The following is a 12439-nucleotide window of genomic DNA, read 5'->3' on the forward strand; positions in this document are numbered from 1 at the left end:
CACACTCTTGTCCATGTCTCTTAGTCTCGTTTTTATGTTCCACCAATGTATGGAATCATGTAGTTCTTGTTTTTTTCTGATTTACTTATTTCACTCCGTATAATGTTATCAAGATCCTACCATTTTGCTGTAAATGATCTGATGTCATCATTTCTTATGGCTGAGTAGTATTCCATAGTGTATATGTGCCACATCTTCTTTATCCAGTCTTCTATTGAAGGGCTTTTTGGGAAGAAATAGAAATGGCCAACAGATATATGAAAAGATGCTCAGCTTCATTAGTTATTAGAGAAATGCAAATCAAAACTACAATGAGATACCACCTCACCCCTGTTAGATGAGCTATTATCAACAAGACGGGTAATAGCAAATGTTGGAGAGGCTGCGGAGAAAAGGGAACTCTCATCCACTGTTGGTGGAACTGTAAAGTAGTACAACCATTATGGAGGAAAGTATGGTGGTTCCTCAAAAAACTGCAAATAGAACTACCTTATGACCCAGCAATCCCTCTACTGGGTATAAACCCCAAAACCTCAGAAACATTGATACGTAAAGACACATGTAGCCCCATGTTCATTGCAGCACTGTTCACAGTGGCCAAGATTGTCATGTTTTATAGGCATTTCCAGTTGAAATCTAAGTTTGATTCTGAGTCCCTAGAAGAAAGAAGGCTTGGGCATTCTTAGCAATGATGAAAGGAATAGTCCTTGCCTTTAGGAAGTTCATGGTCTAGTGGGAAGACAGGTATGCAAACAGATTGCCACAGTAAAAATGATAGCTGTTCTAAGAAGAGATCTCTATACAGGGGTCCCTTGTCTATTGCAGAACCCCCCACAATAGGTGAAAATCCACAAAGTAGCCACCTTATATTTATTTTATTACTTATATATATTTTAAGGCTTTATAAACCCTCCCTGCACTCTTATAAACCTTTCCCACACTGTTATTAACCTTTTCCAAACCCTAATAAACACTTCCTATGCTCTTAAATACTTTCTATACTCTTAAACCTACGTAATTTAACAACATATAAAATTCTATATGGATACTCACCAGTGAATATACAGTAATATTTTTAATATGTTTTAATTAATACTTTATACTATTTTTAATTTTTAGCCTAGGAAATGCTTATTTTACCACAAAAATAATTAAAATAATATATAAAAATACCTATATACCACAAAATCCCGTGATATAGTGAAAAATGTGTAATACAAAATTAGATATATACAATTTAAAAATCCACGATACAGGCCCTGGCCGGTTGGCTCAGTGGTAGAGTGTGGGCCTGGCATGCAAGGGGTCCTGGGTTCGATTCCCGGCCAGGGCACACAGGAGAAGCGCCCATCTGCTTCTCCACCCCTCCCCCTCTCCTTCCTCTCTGTCTCTCTCTTCCTCTCCTGCAGCGAGGCTCCATTGGAGCAAAGATGGCCCGGGCGCTGGGGATGGCTCCTTGGCCTCTGCCCCGGGCACTGGAGTGGCTCTGGTTGCAGCAGAGCGACCCCCCGGAGGGGCAGAGCATCGCCCCCTAGTGGGCAGAGCGTCGCCCCCTGGTGGGCGTACCGGGTGGATCCCGGTCGGGCGCATGCGGGAGTCTGTCTGACTGTCTCTTCCTGTTTCCAGCTTCGGAAAAAAAAAAAAAATCCACGATACAGTGAGATTGCAAAAAGTGAGCTGTGATATGGTGAGGGACAACTGTAAATCAATAACAATAACAGTCAATAACAATTTTTTGACACTTATTTTATTATTCTTGACCTATTTATTTGGACCCTTGATGGCTGAGAAAGCTGTGTATACTTATTATCATGGTATATCGAGAGTAAACTTTCAGCTTTCTTCCCTATATTTTGGTGATTCAGAGACAATATGGCTGCCCTGTTTGAAATGGTATCATTATTACTATTATTATTATTTTTTTTAAAAGAGTGAGTGTGAAAGAGAGCCAGAGAGAGAGAGAGAGAGAAACATTAGTTTGTTCTTCCACTTATTTATGCATTCATTGGCTAATTCATGTATGTGCCCTGACCAGAGATCAAACCTGCAAAGGTTTCAAATTTGCTTTTTTTATTTCCTCTTTTTAGAGTGGGGGAGAGAGTGGGGGGGGGGGAGCAGGAAGCATCAACCCCCATATGTGCCTTGACCAGGCGAGCCCAGGGTTTTGAAGCAGCGACTTCAGAGTTCGAGGTCCATGCATTATTCACTGTGCCACCACAGGTCAGGCCTATTATCACTATTACTATTCTTATTATTATTCACTTAAAGCCTTAACTTTATTTCAGTAAATCTCCATAGATTTTTTTTTTTTTTTTTTTTGTATTTTTCTGAAGCTGGAAACGAGGAGAGACAGTCAGACAGACTCCCGCATGCGCCCGACCGGGATCCACCCAGCACGCCCACCAGGGGCACACTCTGCCCATGAGGTAGCGATGCTCTGCCCCTCCGGGGCGTCACTCTGCCGCGACTAGAGCCACTCCAGCGCCTGGGGCAGAGGCCAAGGAGCCATCCTCAGCACCCAGGCCATCTTTGCTACAATGGAGCCTTGGCTGCGGGAGGGGAAGAGAGAGACAGAGAGGAAGGAGGGGGGGGGGTGGAGAAGCAAATGGGCGCTTCTCCTATGTGCCCTGGCAGGAAATCGAACCCGGGTCCCCCGCACGCCAGGCCAACGCTCTACCGCTGAGCCAACCGGTAGAGCAGTAAAAATCTATGAGTTCCTCCATAGATTTTTAAGGAACTATTCTTTGATTATGTCTACATATACACCAAAACAAGTGGTTAAATGATGAATGAATAAATCAAGTTGCAGTTGTTCCTTGTGATAACTAACAGCTGCTTTCAAGGTTTATCTCCCTCCCCCACACTATCATGATTGGCTGACATTACAATCTGTGGTCATGGATTCATCAGCTGATTCACTGTGATATAGAGAGCACAAAATGGAGCATGTTAGACCAATCTGACCCTTTTACTCAAGACAAAATATTGCCACCCAACAGACTTCTGTTTATGTCTTATTTTACAGAATTATTCCTAGTTGTGAGGGTGCTGGAGAGAAGGGGTTGTGAATAGAGGCTCGATTGACCAATCATTGTATGCCAAACCTTCAGTCCTATGGTCCAAATATAGCCATTGTTAATAAAAGTGATCATATGATACCTACTATTTTCCCTCTTAATAATATCATGATTTTTATTTCATGTTATTAAATATCCTACTATATTATTTTTAGTGTTTACATAGTATTTTACTTTATGGCTGTACTATAATTAGGAAATCTTTTATTTTGCTTGAAATTTAGGATTTTTATGTTTTACTATAAAAAATAATATAATGGTGAACATCCTTGTAGGTATATCTTCCCCAGAATTCTTTGACCTCTTTTCTTTCATTTGGATTCTCCCTTTTAAAAAGTCTTAAAATAGCAATGATATAAATAACCAGATATTTAGTTACTCTCTCTAAACTGAGTCTGGGGAGAACAATTATTTAATAACTCAGATAACTTAGATTATACCTACAAAATGCAAAATATTTTACTGATTGGACAAAATGGGAGAAGCATTTAGCAAATTCAGAGACAGAATAGGGAGGAGAAAAGAGATCTGCTTTCTGATGGAATCAATGTAATCAGTTAAGTTAAATAGCTTACTGCCTTTTACAGGTCTGGGTAAAGGGGTTGGCAGTGTGCAAATATGTTAATGTTCAGAATCCGTTCTGCTTGAAAATATCTGTCTGGCATTGTGTTTCTTTTTATATAAATGTTGTCAAATGAGTGTGTGAAGGTAGTTCATCTCACAGCTCATCTGTATCAGAACGTATTGCAGGCATGTCAGGTTAAAAGCCTGGCATCTACAGCAGCTAAGACTTTGGCTTTCAGGGAAGTAAAAGAGAAAATGCTGACACCTGCCCCACTTCAACCATCATGGCTGTGGTCTTTGAGAAGGGAGGAACAGTGCCTTGCCTTGTTTGAGTACTGTAATGCTGGTGGCTGAGGCCAGGCAGGTTCACATTGGATTTGGGCGGATGGCAGAGAAACTGCAGAGCCAGAAAGCACTGGGCCATTTCTGTTTAATAGAGTCCCACAACAGCATACAAGGAGAGAGGCAGGGAAAACCACTTCACAGGCAAACAAACAGCAAAAATGGCCCCTCACAATGGCGGGCAGGCAATTCACAATCCACCATCTGCCTTGAGTGCAAGCACCCGTAGTTTTACATAGACTATCAACACGTGGCGCTGTCACATGCTTATGCACTAATCAGGCAAAGTACTTGCAGCTGATAAACCAGCGAGCAAGCCGAACACAGCTGTTTCCCTCACATTCCACCCCTTTAGGGTTGCTCACTTCACTATCTGTGCCACAGGTTATCTTCTGGGATGGTCCCTGTGTGAGGAATGCAGTACATTACATAATAGAGTCTATAGCAACAGCACAAGTTATACAGTAATTACAAAGGTGCCCTTCACAATGTCTGCCTGAGCACTCTGCCCAGAGAGTTAACTGGAGGCCACTTCTAGCTCCCATACCCTATGGTAGGTAGAAGGGCCTGTACAGTCCAGGGATATGTCCACTGAATAAAGTGTCCTTGGCATGTTCCTGCAACTGGATGGGAACAGCTTTCCCACGCAGGAGGGCCTTCACAGGTGTTGCACTCCCCATCAAGGTCTCTCATACTGTCCACAAGCAGCATATCTATCCAGCAAGAGAGCCAGTGCCCTCCTCTGGTCGCATCCAAGATTCCATTATACCCCCTCAATGATTAGTCCACGATTGACAGCCCAGCTGTCTGTGCAGATCACCCAAGGTGAAAGGCCATTACAGGCAACTAGCCAGACAGCTCTTTGATAATGGATCTCAGCACCTTTCTGTAAGTGTTCTGTCTGTTGCCACAAGCCCCATCCAAACCCATCAGAAGTCCAAGCTCACAAGGCCTGATGGAGTCAAATGTACTCAAGGCCTGTGTCACCCTTATAGTTCTCTTTGCTGCTGCTGCTAAAAAGCACTTATTATCTTCTAAGGCAAACACCTGCTGTGCATTAGACCAGGTCTAAAAGTGGCCTTTGACTCCCCATTAGACGGGTCCCTTGGCCCTCCCCCTATGGGTCTTGGGGATCCTCCTTTTTCTCAGCTTTCTCCAACAAGTAATCCTGTAACCATGCAACCCTAACACCAGCCATTTTCTTGGCAACTGCCAGGGCAGCTTTCTTCCCCCACTTTTCCAGCTGCTGGAACCTCTACTCTGGCTTAAGCTACCACCAAAGCTCTAAAAGGATTTTATTAGACCTGCCATCTAATTTCTTTCTATCTGCCCTGGCCGTGATAAAATCTACCAACATCTGTGTTCAGGTAGCCTTTACAGGCCCAGTTCTCTTGTTAATCAGGGGGGCAGCATGGCAGAAGCCCACACAGCCTATGGCCCTGTGCTGTCTCCAGCTCCCCCAAATCCGCTATCATCTGTATAACCATGCTGATGGGCTGCCCCACATAGGAGCCCAAGATAGCCACTAATGACCCAAAAAGTACTGACAGGGCACTACAGAGAATAAGATTTCTCATCCCTGCCATAAATACTTCCTTACCTGACCCACAGGACCTCGAGTTAAAAGCAGCATTCTTCATATGTTGTTCTCAAAGGACCTGGGGCAGCTCACTGTAGCACTGCCACAGACTCACTGCCCCCAGCAATTCTCCAGCATTCTGCTAGAGCTAGACTGTACGAATGGCAGCCATCACCCATTCTAACAGGGTATGGTTTCCTGGGTTGTCACAGCAGTTCTATAGACACTGCCTCAGAGAAGAGTGTGTGATAATGGTGGCCAATTTCTCTATATCTGTCCAGGAGAGCATGATGCCATCCACCCCTATCTCCCACAACTACAGCAATTAAGTTGCCAGGGGCCTGGTGGGTTTCTCCCTGAATTTCACCCCTAACTTGATCAGCTCTGTCTGGGTGTAGGGCCAGACCACAGAGTGCTCCATTACGTGCAGAGGGGGTTGTGCCTGCACCAGAGGCACTCTTGGCTACTGGGTTTTTACCTTCTGGGTGACCACCAGCCAGTCTTTGAGTCTGCCAATGGCAGATTCATCCTTAACCTTCTCCTCAGAAAAGTCGGAAACGACAACCGCTGGCTCAGAGACTCCCATCTTCAGCACCCACTTCAGCTCCTGAGCTGCCGGCTATTGGCCTGAAGCTGGAACTTGATCTCTTGAGCCTGCAGTGGTTTCTCCAACAAATGTGGCTGCCAATATTCAGCTTCTAGGGAAAACTGCAACTTGTGAAACCATAATTTCTTCTCCAGTGATTGTCCCAGTTCCAGGTGCCTTTAGTGTTCAGTATGCATCTCACACTGGAGCTCTCAAAAGTGGTCAGTCTCTTTTTCCAGCAACTATTGTAGTTCCTGCTGCTGTTGGCACTCAGTCTGCAGCTAATCCTGTAGATTTCAAACTCAGGCAACCTCTTGCTCAGAGCTTTCAGTTCCTGCTTGCAGGGCTGTAAAAAACACCCATCCCATGGCCCCTAAAAAGACAGCCACAGGAAACAGCCAATCCTCTATCCTACCCTTCAAGGGTGTTGGTGGCTGCATACTAATCTAATCTGAATCTTGCTGACTATGCCAATTGTAATGCCGATGGCCAAGGCCAGGCAGGTCCATATTGGATTTGGGCAGATAGTAGAGGAACTGTGGAGCCAGAAAGTGTTGGGCCATTCCCATTTAATAGAATCTTGCAGTGGCAGATGAGCAAACAGGCAAAGGAAAACTGCATCTCAAGCAAACAGACAACAAAATGGCCCCTCACAGTGGCGGATAGGCAATGTGCGATCCGCCATCTGCCCTGAGGGCAAGCACCCATAGCCTTACGTAGACTATACATATGTGGTGCTGCCATGTGCTCAAGCACTAATCAAGCAAAGTAGCGAGCAAGCCCAACACAATTGTTTTCCCAACAAGAACTAACAGTAAAACAGCAAGGCTGAACAGGGCAGAGTTCTGGTACTTGCTGAGGACATTACCTCTTATAACAGGGTTTTAAATGTCAATCCTTTTTCTAATATATATGAGGAACCCTAATTGAGAAGCTGGTCCATATGCTGAATCTATATCCAACTGTGTACATGTGTGTTGTTTTATTGTTTTTTAACATTGCAAAATAAAGTTCATTTTTATGGTGAATTGTTCATGGCCGGCTTTCTGTTCTGTGCCAGAGAACTTGAGGGCAGTGGAAACTGATGAGTATTGAAGATAAAAGAGCAGCATTGACCTTTTGGTAAATCATTCATCATACTGCTTCATCTGTAAGTGGTTTTCCAGTTGCAGCTCATATTTGCTAATCACTGCATTTAACTCTCAGTCAACAGGAGCTGATTGTTTTGTCGTAGATTGCCTTTTCCTCCTTCCTTCCTTCCTTCCTTCCTTCCTTCCTTCCTTCCTTCCTTCCTTCCTTCCTTTCCTCTTTTTCTTTCTTTTCTTCTTTTTCTTTCTTTCTTTTCTTCTTTCTTTCTTTCTTTCTTTCCTTTTTTCCTTCATTTCTTCTTTCCCTCCCTCCCTCCCTCCCTCCCTTTCATCCTTCCTTCCTTCCTTCCTTCCTTCCTTCCTTCCTTCCCTCCTTACTTCCTTTTTTCCTTCCTCCCTCCCCCTCTCTCTCTCTTCCTTTTTTCTTTTTAAAGTATTTACTTGTTATTTCTATAGATATTTCAATACCTATTAGTTCCTCCACCAGAGGGGACTTGTAGACAGAGAGGCAATGGAAATTAATAATTCAGTTACTTTTTGCTGCTCTTCATTGTGATTTGTAAGGTTTCTCCTCAGTAGCTGAGATGGACTTCAAGCACTCTATTTATATACTCTGCTTTGAGTGTTCTTTTTCCCAACAAAACTAAGTTATAAGATGACTATCTTTGGCTATGTCTACAGAACAGTTAACTGGTATTAATGGTCTAGCTCCAGGATATATTTTGGTTTCCATGTTGATGAAAGTCCCATCAGGGGAAAACAAAGTGGAAGGAAAGAAGAGACTCTTAGTTCCACCCAGGGTCAAATATTAGAATTGTGGAAGCTGAATCTGTATCCTGAGCCCAGAGTGGATCCACAGCTGGGCATCTGATAGAATCAACCTCACTAACATCGTGAACAACTGAATTCTTCATTTCTGAATCCTTCTGTCTGACTTTGGCCAATTGCTAGAGTCTAGAAGCATGGTTAATATAGAAGGCCCCCTTAGGGCTGAATCAGCCTACAAGACATGAAGACCAGAATGGACATGTCCTGACACCTGGTCTAGGTGAGGACTCTGTGGAGAAAATAAATTTTCTTCTACATTTCTAAGTTCTTCTGGCTGCTCTAATAATCAAATTGACATGAGGGGAGACAAGATGGCGCTGGAGTAGGCGGATGTACCAACATCTACCTCCCAGAACCAAAGTGGATTACAAACTAATTTTATGAACTATCATCTGGAAAAACCAACTTTGGACTAAACTAAGAGGACTCTTCAACCAAGGAACACTGAAGAAGCCACACTGAGACTGCTTAGTATATCCCAAGGTTCTCTTTACCATGCCACAGTCGCAGAGCTCCAGGGAAAAGCTACCTGGTCTCATCTCTCCAGGCAGAGGAGAACAGAAGTTCCATATCCACACATGCTGTAAATGGCTTCTCCAGTCTACCTGAATCATTACCAGCTAGAAGCAGCAGTCACTGGGACTTGGACATGAGCTGCAAAGTATAGAATGGTGACAACAATTCCAGCGCCATGCGGACTTTTCCTGTGTGGACTTTTCCTGGACTCCTGCTCCCTGTGACAGATCCTAACAGACTGAACTGTGGTTGGGTTGCATTTCTCAGGGATTTGGCAGGGTGATGGGGCCAACTTGGACTTGGTGAACATGTTAAGGACACTACTCTTTTATGGGTTCTTGCTGTATTGGCCAAGAGTTTGCTTAAAGGCTTTTAATCACTGTAAAAAAAAAATAGAAGACTGGATAAAGAAGATGGGGCACATATATACCATGGTATACTAGTCAGCTAAAAGAAATGATGACATCGGATCACTTACAGCAGAACGGTAGAATCTTGATAACATTATGCAGAGTGAAATAAGCGAATCAGAAAAAAACAAGAACTGCAGGATTCCATACATTGGTGGGACATAAAAGTGAGATTAAGAGACATGGACAGGAGTGTGGTGGTTACGGGGGGTGGGGGGAGGGAAGGAGGGAAAGGGGGAGGGGAAGGGGAGGGGTACAAAAAAAACTGGATAGAGGGTGACGGAGGACGATCTCTCTTTGGGTGATGGGTATGCAGCAGAACTGAATGACGAGATAACCTGGAAATGTTTTCTTTGAATATATGTACCCTGATTTATTGATGTCACCCATTAAAATAAAAATTTATTTATAAAAAAAAATTGACATGAGACAGAGTAACAGGAGAAAATAATCAAATTTATGATTATATACAGATGTGGGTTCCATAAGATTATTGGGCCCAAAGACAAATTGGGCAGATGAGATTTATACATCATTTTGTGCTAAGGAGAAAGGGATGGGGTGTGGTTTGGACTTCAAAAAGGATGGTAGGCATATCACATGTAGATGAGAAGAAGCAAACATTTGGTAAACAAATTCTTGCCAGGCCAGCCAGAAACAATCAGACAAGTTGTGTATGGGTGCATGGAGGATGGGGGGCTATCAAACAACCAGACTTTGCTAGTTTCTCCCTGTTTGACACTCTGAATTCATATTATGCTAAGGTGATAGCTCCCTTTAAGCAGGTTTTTCTATCTAAATCCCTTTAATATGTATGGCAGAGATAAAGGGATCTTCTTGAGTCTTTTGTTTTCTTAAAAATAACCAGCTTTAAATAATTACCCCCCAAAGCATATTTTGGGGTGGCAAACTCTGCACCCTTTCAACACTGATGGGAAAGATTCTGTCTTATGACTAAGAGAAATTGACCTTTGTCTACCAGGAAATCTGTATAGTTATAGTGCTATGTTGATTAGCTCCACAGAGGTTGTTTTTTAATTATGTGTTTTTGGCATCTACTAACCTAGGGACTGTGTCACCTCTCTGGGGACAGAGAGTATTTTGGTATTTTGATTGCAATTAAATGAAAATTGAGGACTCTAACAGACAGAAACTAATCAAAAGTGTCTTACTATTCCTTTATTCTCCATCAAATACAGTGTCAAGCAATATCCAGATATTAAGAGCACTCTGCCTGTCTCCTGCCTATCCTGGGATTCTTCCACTGGGTGAGTGATCCTGGGCCCCACACTGGCATTGCATATTTGATTGATGAGCACATATTGACAGAGTTGTTGCTGGTTAAGTTTGTAGCCAAGGCTCGGGCATGATCATGAGGCCATTCTGGAAGTCTGTGTGCATGGTAGGGTGGAAATGGAGGTGCACAACCCTTTTTTATTGTTTTGTTAAGGCATAAATTATCGCCTTGTGGCTGTAGTCAATTAGAATACCTCATTTTGGATAACAAAGAACAAACTTCTTTATATTCTTTTATGGAAACACACACAAAAAATAAGAAACATGATTTCTAAACACAGTATCTTTTAACAGGAAATTTTCAGAAGTTGTAGTTTTTCATCCTTTGTTAGAGATAGAAAGCTGGATTTGGGGGAAGGGACATGTAGATCCCAGAAAAACAGGCAAAAGTCATGTCTGTTAATACCAGATGCTTCTTATGAGATGTAATGATAGTTCTGACATGGTAGTGATATTTTAGACTTTTGAAGGAGGCTTTTTGCAAGTGTCTTACTTCTCCATAACAATATGGTATAGAAGTTGGTCCAGGAAGAGGCAGAAATAAATGTAAATGAGTTTTTGGAATCTTGCTTATTGAAAATGCTGATGCTATTGAGCGTAACTTCCCTCCCCTTCTTGCTCCAGACCCATGAACTTTCCTAGATGCATGCATACGCTTGTCCCTTTTCCTTGGGACTCAGAGATTAAGAAGAATTTTCTGTCGCCTCAAACTCCTTTCTGAATGCTTCCTTTACTTGCTGACCTGGTGACCACTGGCCACATGTATATTTCCATGGACAGTTCCTCGGGTGTCCTAGCCTCATTGATAGGCACAGGTGACTGGCCTTATTGGACAGTGTGGGTGGACAACTCCACCAGCATAGAAAGTCCCGCTGGACAGCACTGCTCTGAAGCTCGCGGCTCTGCCACTGCTCCCTGACACCCTCTCAGGCGGCGGCTGCTTTTTCTGTGTCTGGAGTGGAGTCAGCGTCCTCTTTCATCCTCATTGTCACTTCTAGACAGCTTCTTTTCTCTTCATCCCTGGGAGCACTTTGAGAGCATATGCTATCAGACTGTCCTCCTGACTACTCCAGTGTATTTATTGGACATTTTACCACCTAGTTGGCTCTCTAATACGTGTCACTCTCTTGCCATCATTTTTGGTAAAAGCATCTACACAGAGGGCCCATATCTGGCCTCTTAATTTTCTGAGTTTCTTATTTACAAATGTCTCTTTTTCAACCTCATGATCATCCCCCAGGTCAGTGGCTCTCAGTCTAGGAAATCTTACTCCCCTTGGGAGTGCTTCTGGCCTTTGGAGGCAGGAGCTGAGGATGCTAAATGTCATTTGTCACCTGAAGCAGTCCTAACCAGTGAAGAATTGTTTCATCCTAAATGCTACAGTGCCCTTGTTAGGAAACACTGTGCTAACCTTCAAAACATGTTTCAAAGCATTGCTCTCTGACCTCTACCTCCTGTCTTCCCAGGGATGCCAACACATGTGACAGTAGTATTACAACGCCAACAGACATCTTTGAGCCTTTGGGGCCTCCAGACTGTTGACCTGCTGTTCATACGCACTGTTCAGCGTCCCTCTCCAGCCCCGCGTCTTCCCCGGCCCCATTTGGGTGCTGTGGTGGACCTCTCCTTTGCTTTGTCATCCTCGCCTGAAAAACTGACCCTTAGCTTTCTTGTCCAGTTTGGGCTGATTGTGGGTGAACAGGGAGGAACACGGAACTGTGCTAGCCTGCTGTGCTTTAAATGTATGTCCACAGAGTCCCCATGGGTTCTCTGTTATGCTTGGCAGGCCTACATCATGTACCTAGTATTTCTACTCTCCGAGACAACATTTCATACCTTTACTTCGACCTCAAGCCTCCAACTCCCATCTTCAATTTCCACACTCGTCAGATTCCCTCACTTTCATGTTTCATTGGGAAGAGAGAAGCTCCCGGAGCAAGCTACCTCATCTCCTGCACGGAGCGGCGCCCTGCCCACCGCCACCGCCCACGCCCACCGCCTCCCGCCAAGCTGGTCCCCCTACCTGTCCCTTTCGAATTCTGCGCGAACTGTAGGAACTGTATGAAGCCCCCGGTGGCTCCTCCGTCTTCTTCAGAATTCAGTCTCATCTCTTGCTGTAACCTTGAGGCCCATCAAGATCTAGTTCATGCTTT

General features: G+C 43.8%; 1 protein-coding gene across 1 annotated transcript in view; it reads left to right on the forward strand.

Moving 5' to 3' along the window:
- Positions 1-12439, forward strand: part of FHIT (fragile histidine triad diadenosine triphosphatase) — a 1915768-nt gene that overhangs the window by 393614 nt on the left and 1509715 nt on the right. The window contains exon 3 of the mRNA XM_066245666.1: positions 10190-10258. The gene's annotated coding sequence lies outside the window, so the exon portion shown is untranslated. The remainder of the gene's footprint in view (positions 1-10189; positions 10259-12439) is intronic.

Source organism: Saccopteryx bilineata, chromosome 10 (assembly GCF_036850765.1).
Source record: "Saccopteryx bilineata isolate mSacBil1 chromosome 10, mSacBil1_pri_phased_curated, whole genome shotgun sequence".
Lineage (NCBI taxonomy): Eukaryota > Metazoa > Chordata > Mammalia > Chiroptera > Emballonuridae > Saccopteryx > Saccopteryx bilineata.